This window comes from Sinocyclocheilus grahami, unplaced genomic scaffold (assembly GCF_001515645.1).
Source record: "Sinocyclocheilus grahami isolate Dianchi unplaced genomic scaffold, SAMN03320097.WGS_v1.1 scaffold218.1, whole genome shotgun sequence".
Taxonomy (NCBI): domain Eukaryota; kingdom Metazoa; phylum Chordata; class Actinopteri; order Cypriniformes; family Cyprinidae; genus Sinocyclocheilus; species Sinocyclocheilus grahami.
Genome location: NW_015505397.1, coordinates 1,120,353 through 1,126,505, shown reverse-complemented (window position 1 = coordinate 1,126,505; position 6,153 = coordinate 1,120,353).

Below are 6,153 nucleotides of genomic sequence, written 5' to 3'. Positions count from 1 at the left end.
AATTAATGAGATTACTACAAAGTTATTGCTCTAAACTCTCTCTATTATGTCAGTCGAGTGTTTGAAAGAACAGAAACTAGCGTTATGCTAAACTATGCGATTGTTTTATTTAGTAACGATGTTAGCTAGCTAGCAGTTACAACAACGTTAAATAATGTCCTGTAATTTCCAATTGTGCTCAAGTTTTTACGTGAAAAACAGCTTTGTGAATCTCTGAACTATTGAAAACATTTTCGCTGAAATATCACTCACTGTGACCACACGCAAGTTAACTTTAATGAGGTTATGTGATTAATATGAATGTCAATGTACTGTATAATGAGTCAAGCGAACAAGAATCAAACTATCGAAATGCACACGGACCAAAGTATTACAAATCAGAAATCTAAAACAGAAAGGCAAACTTACCTTAAACACGAGAAAATCTATGCGCGGATTCAAGCGCGCTGAACTTTTAGATTAAAATGTACTCAATATTTCTAGATTTATGTGCAATGACTATAAAACATAAATATTACAAGTAAATATTAATAAGAGTTACTCTTCTCACGCAGTTCATTAATTACATGAATTAAATGTGTATATTTTACTTAGAAAATTGTTGTTCTCCTTGATTTTTAATATTACAAGTAGAATTTATGATGATTAATTTAATATATTTTACAACACCACACATTTTGTTTTTCAGTGTGGTAAACAGCCATAGATCAGTAGTGGACTCCTGTGTGAAAGCACAGTCTGTGCTGCTTCCCCTCTCACAAGAGACACCTAACCCCCCATTTTCAAAAATGAAAGTCGGGACCTGAATAATTGTCTAAAAATCCTGATTGGAGTATCACTATAAATAGTTATAAATTATAAAAAGAAGGCTTTAAAAAGATCGGTATAGGTGATCGGTATCAGCAGATACTGCTTTCTGTGATCGGCCTCAAAAATCCTGATTGGAGCACCCCTAAAATATACTGAACAAAACTAAAATTAAAAAAAAAGAAAAGAAAATTATGCAAATGTTCAGATTAAACAAGTTAAAACTAGGGCTGTCAGTCGATTACAATTTTGAATCTAATTACACAATGTGGCGATTAATTAATCTAATTAATCACATTTTAATTGCACATCAAATTTGGATGAGAAATTACCCACAGAAGATCATTATTAAAACACAACATTATTGTGTGACATGAGAAAACATCAAATAGATATTACAAAAAGTAGCTTTAGAAAGAATTTTTTCTTTTTTCATTTTCTTTTTTTCGGGGTGAACTATCCCTTTAATTTATTTTATTATTAATATGTAAATATTTAATTTTTTAAACTAAGAAAGTAAAACTGCCAGTAGGTGGCAGTAAATGTCTTAATGAATAAATCATTGAGTCAATCATTCATTTATTTGATTTGATTCCTTCAAACGGCTGATTCATTCAGGAATTAAGTAAATGGCTTTCTTTATGAATGGGCAATTGAATCATTGGTTCACAGAATCCTTCAAACAAATTGTGTGTTGCTTGGAAACACACAACAGTTCTGCTGTGGCTTTAATATATAATATTTGCATTGGCAAATCTGAGCAAAACACAATATTGAGTTTAAAATAAATCAATATAAAAGTTTTTATTTATGGAACTGTTGTGTAAAATCAATATCACATTTGCACTCGTACTATTCGGGACAAGAATAGCACTTGTGTGATACTGGCTATACTCGTTGCTCGAGGGATACTGCTTAACTATATCATATGATATAAATATGAGACAAAATCTCAAACACTGATCGGTCTGCGCAGCGCTGCTTCAAGTCGAACACACCTATAGAGCTGATCGGTTGTGAAATTAAATAAGATGACGTACGTGAGGTGGGGCGTGTGCGCTAATTGCGTGAACAAATTTTAACGCATTATTTTTTTTCCATAACTAATTAATTGGATTAACGCGTTAAATCGACAGCCCTAGTTAAAACAGATGGGTAGACAGACCTACAAACACACGTCTAAAAACAAGCCGCTATCTTGAAACATGCCATCCTTTAAATACCATAGTTCTGATCAGAGCGCGTCGTAGCGTTCAGTCTTGTCATGGGCGCGCAGATTCTCCAGAGGCAGAGAGAGGCCAGCTGAGGCGAGAGAGGGTGGAAAGCGGGGGAGCTTTTACTTGCCCTGTGGCCTGATGACTCAAAGCACTATGTTATTCCGTCCAAACAGGGGCGGCTCCAGGATTTTTTGTTGGGGGTGCTAAGGAGGGGCTTAACAGTTCAGAGGGGGTGCTAAAAAACACCCACGAGCCGAAAGTAAGTGAAAGTAATGAACGTCTATAAGCTTCAGCTATCTAAATAGCACGCAAATTCAGCCACCTTGTGTTTATATACAGCAGCTTTCGAAAAAAGCAGTTTTTTAAAACAGGTCTATTAATTTATACAATTAATTATAGGCCTATAATTAAAATTATTAACACCGCAGTCATCAATGAAAATTATGAGCAGCCTTATTTCCTGCACCGATTTTCAAAAACAAACCTGTTTAACGCGAAATGCCTTTCTCCTCATGTTTTTCACTATATGGGCCACAATATAAATATTATGGGATTAATTTAAGACAGTTATATACCGTTATCAGCATATGTTGAAGTAGAAACGTCTCACGTTGTCTCCGTTAATGCAGCATTAGAATTTTTTTTACTTTCACTTTCTCTATAGTGAATGACTGACCTTCACCGGCATAACTCTTGCGCACAGTTTGCGCGTTGCTTGCTTGTGTTGCTTGACCCCTCCCCATAAAATAAATTGTTTATAGCCCACATATTATGCACTTTTTTTGTTTTTAATGTTTATTTTTCAATGTTAATGAAAGTGACACCAAAAAACAGGAACATCATTAGGAAACCCTTGGTGGGCTGTGCCAGGTAAGCAAGTTTCTGATGGGGCTATAGCCCCTTCAAGCCCTGCCCTAGCGCCGCCACGTTCAAACATCAACCTAAACATAGCACTGATATTTGAACAACAAAGCCAGACATCACAGTGTAATTTGTTGTAAAAATAACGTCGCTAGTTGTCACACTTTTTAATCAAGTAAATATCTGTTAGGGTAGGTTTATTTCTGTGTAGTCACATACCTTAAAGTCTTGGCTACAAAAGGTAGGCAGGTGTTTAGGTCCACCTTAGGCGATTATACTCGTGCTTATCACATTAGACATATAAATATAAATTATAATTGAATCGAATCCCTGTTTTTAATTGCATTTACATGAGCTCAGATCATCATCATTGCAAGTCATCATTAACAGTCAATCGTCACACTGCAAAACACCAAAATCCATAGTCTGATCACTTCTGCCCAGAGACAGCGTGAGCTGGCGGCTCGGATGTGTGAGATGTGTGCTAATGTCTGACTGGAGAGAGAGAGAGAGAGAGCCAAATACACTGCCCAGAGTTTATAGCTTCCAATGGATATCTAATAGCCCCAGTGGACGTTAATAGATACAGTATCAGAACTGTTGGCGGTCTGATGTAACTTCCCGCCTGGCCTTGATTAATTAAAGAGTTTTTTTGGTTCCTGTGAAGGTACCGTTATTCGTTTGAAGCTTGGCATCATAAGGCCTGCAACAGAACTGGACCCACAAGCCATAATAGGGATGTGCGGTATTTAAATTTGCTTTTTTCATCCTTGATTTGTTTTGGCTCTTTGGATGTGTTAAACTAGTAATGCGTAAATATTGTTAACGACTATCTATCTATCTATTTGAAATGACTATTTATTGTTTGTGTAGAGAACATCTCAGGTTACTTATGTAACCATGGTTCCCTGAGTAGGGAACGAGACACTGCGTCCTCTAGGGGTCGCTATGGGGAACGCCTCGTCGTGACCCGTGTCTGAAACATACATTGAAAAAGCACAAACTCGTTGGCCGGCGACAGCCATGACGTCACTACCGGTGCGACTATAGTATAAATAGGCGCCGGGAGCACACATCATTCACTTCTTCGTCTGAAGCTTGCGTCCGCAGCATGGCAAGAAACCTAGAGGTGTCTTGTTCCCTACTCAGGGAACCATGGTTACATAAGTAACCTGAGAGGTTCCCTTTCATGGAAACTTCGAACTATGTCCTCTAGGGTCGCTATGGGGAACGGTATACCCACGCCACCATGCTGAGGGGAGTGCATGCCAGAACCATGGCGAGCACTAAGTACCAACTCTACCATATTGCTATGGGAGTCGCCCCTGGGACGTTAGACGGCTGTCAGTGACGTTATTCCCTACGGCCAAAGGCCTAGGCTACATACCCCAAAATACTTACCTGTTAGGGCCAGACTCCTGGGCCCGGGGTAGAGCTCAAGGCTTGGAATCAGGAATAGATTCCTTTAAGGGAATACGACCAAGAGCCTAGAATCATACTAGTCTTGGCCTGTCACACAGGGGCTACCGCACGGTTCTCTTCGTATGAGCTAAAGGAACTGTCTCAACAGACCCTTAGTAGCAACACCCCTTTTAAAGTAGGTATCCAGAGGATACATAGGAGGAGTGGTGCCCAAGGCGGAACCGGGGTTTTAAACCACTCAGAAAGAGCACGAAGGTCTTGCGCGTAGCTCTTACCGTACAGGATTTTAGAAAAGTGGCAAAGCATAACGTGCACACTTACCAGCTATGTGGATTTTAGAAAGTGGGCAAAGCATAACGTGCACACACTTTAAATACCGTTCTAGGGGTTCTCGTGGCACCCTGAAAGAGCAGTGCATGCCGATTGCCCCCTCGGAGACATTGCGTGCGTGCTCTTTGCCCAAACAAACAACGCATAGATCGTGTGTGTCATCAAATGTTAAACAACGTCAACGCTGATGCACACATCCTTAAACACTTTGCTAGTGCTCGCCATAATGAGATGAATAGATCGCTCTTACCACAGAAATGCAGGCTTCAAACAAAACAGTCAATGAAGACGAAGAAGAGAATGATGTGTGCTCCCGGCGCCTATTTATACTATAGTCGCACCGGTAGTGACGTCATGGCTGTCGCCTGCCAACGAGTTGGTGTTTTTTCAATGTATGCTTCAGACACGGGTCATGACGAGGTGTTCCCCATAGCGACTCCTAGAGGACGCAGTTTGAAGTTCCCATGAAAGGGAACAGCCACTGGCTCTGCACCCTCTATCTTAACTCACTCTTGCAAACCTTACATCCACTTAAGAAGCCTGCGATCGGTGAATGAGCGGCGCCCTGTGGTTCAAAATCACTTTCTCGAACAGTCATCTATATATTCATTTTTTTAAAAGAGAGGGAATTTTTTGTTTATTCTTTTATACTTTCTTTTATCTCTATGTTAGCCTTTTCTAATCTAACTTTGTTTTGCAGCACTTCTCATGCTGCAACCTTAGAATGAATCCCTTTGTTGTATGTATCCCCTATTTGTTATTTTCCTCTGATGGTTTTCTGTTGATTATTAATTGGAAAAATATGTAAACATTGCACGTAGCATATGAAAGTGTGCACTTCTTTCATGTTCACAGGTATAGAGGAGGAAAGAGGCATTATGTTGGTGGGTTGGCTTGCATCACTGCACCTGTTTTCTACATAAAAACAATGAATGAGTGGATGAGCCCCATGATAAAAGCAAAAGAGGGGGGAGAGAGAGTGGAATGAAATGTGAGGGGGAGGCACAGCAGTCAGAGATGCTCCATTTGTAATCGTTGACAATTTAATCTGTCAGTTTTGGGGACAGTAGGAAGAGCGAGTGAGTGGCCAGCGAGTGAATGCTGACGGCTAACTATAAAGGCTGTCAGCAGTATCGAATGCATAGACGGTGAGAAGTGAGATGGCTTTCTGAGATGAAAAGCGAGAACAAACTAGTCAGGACGTTGCAAATCAAATGTATATGTTTATTATAAAAAATATATTATTTATAAAAGTCAAATATGTCGTTGTGATAAAATATAAGGCATCGTTCTTATGTAGGGGAAATGTCATTTGCTGTGAGCAATTTTTTGTATAGAATCCCATCTAGTCACCTCAGCTGTGCACTAAGAAGGGGAGACAATGAAAAAAGGGCGGTGGCACTGTCTTTGTGATTGAATGCAGACGTGTTTTAAATCGATATTAATGAGAATGTTTTGAAAACAAGATAGATGTTGTAAAAAGCGAAAGAAGGCGATCATTTTCTTACTCGTGTTT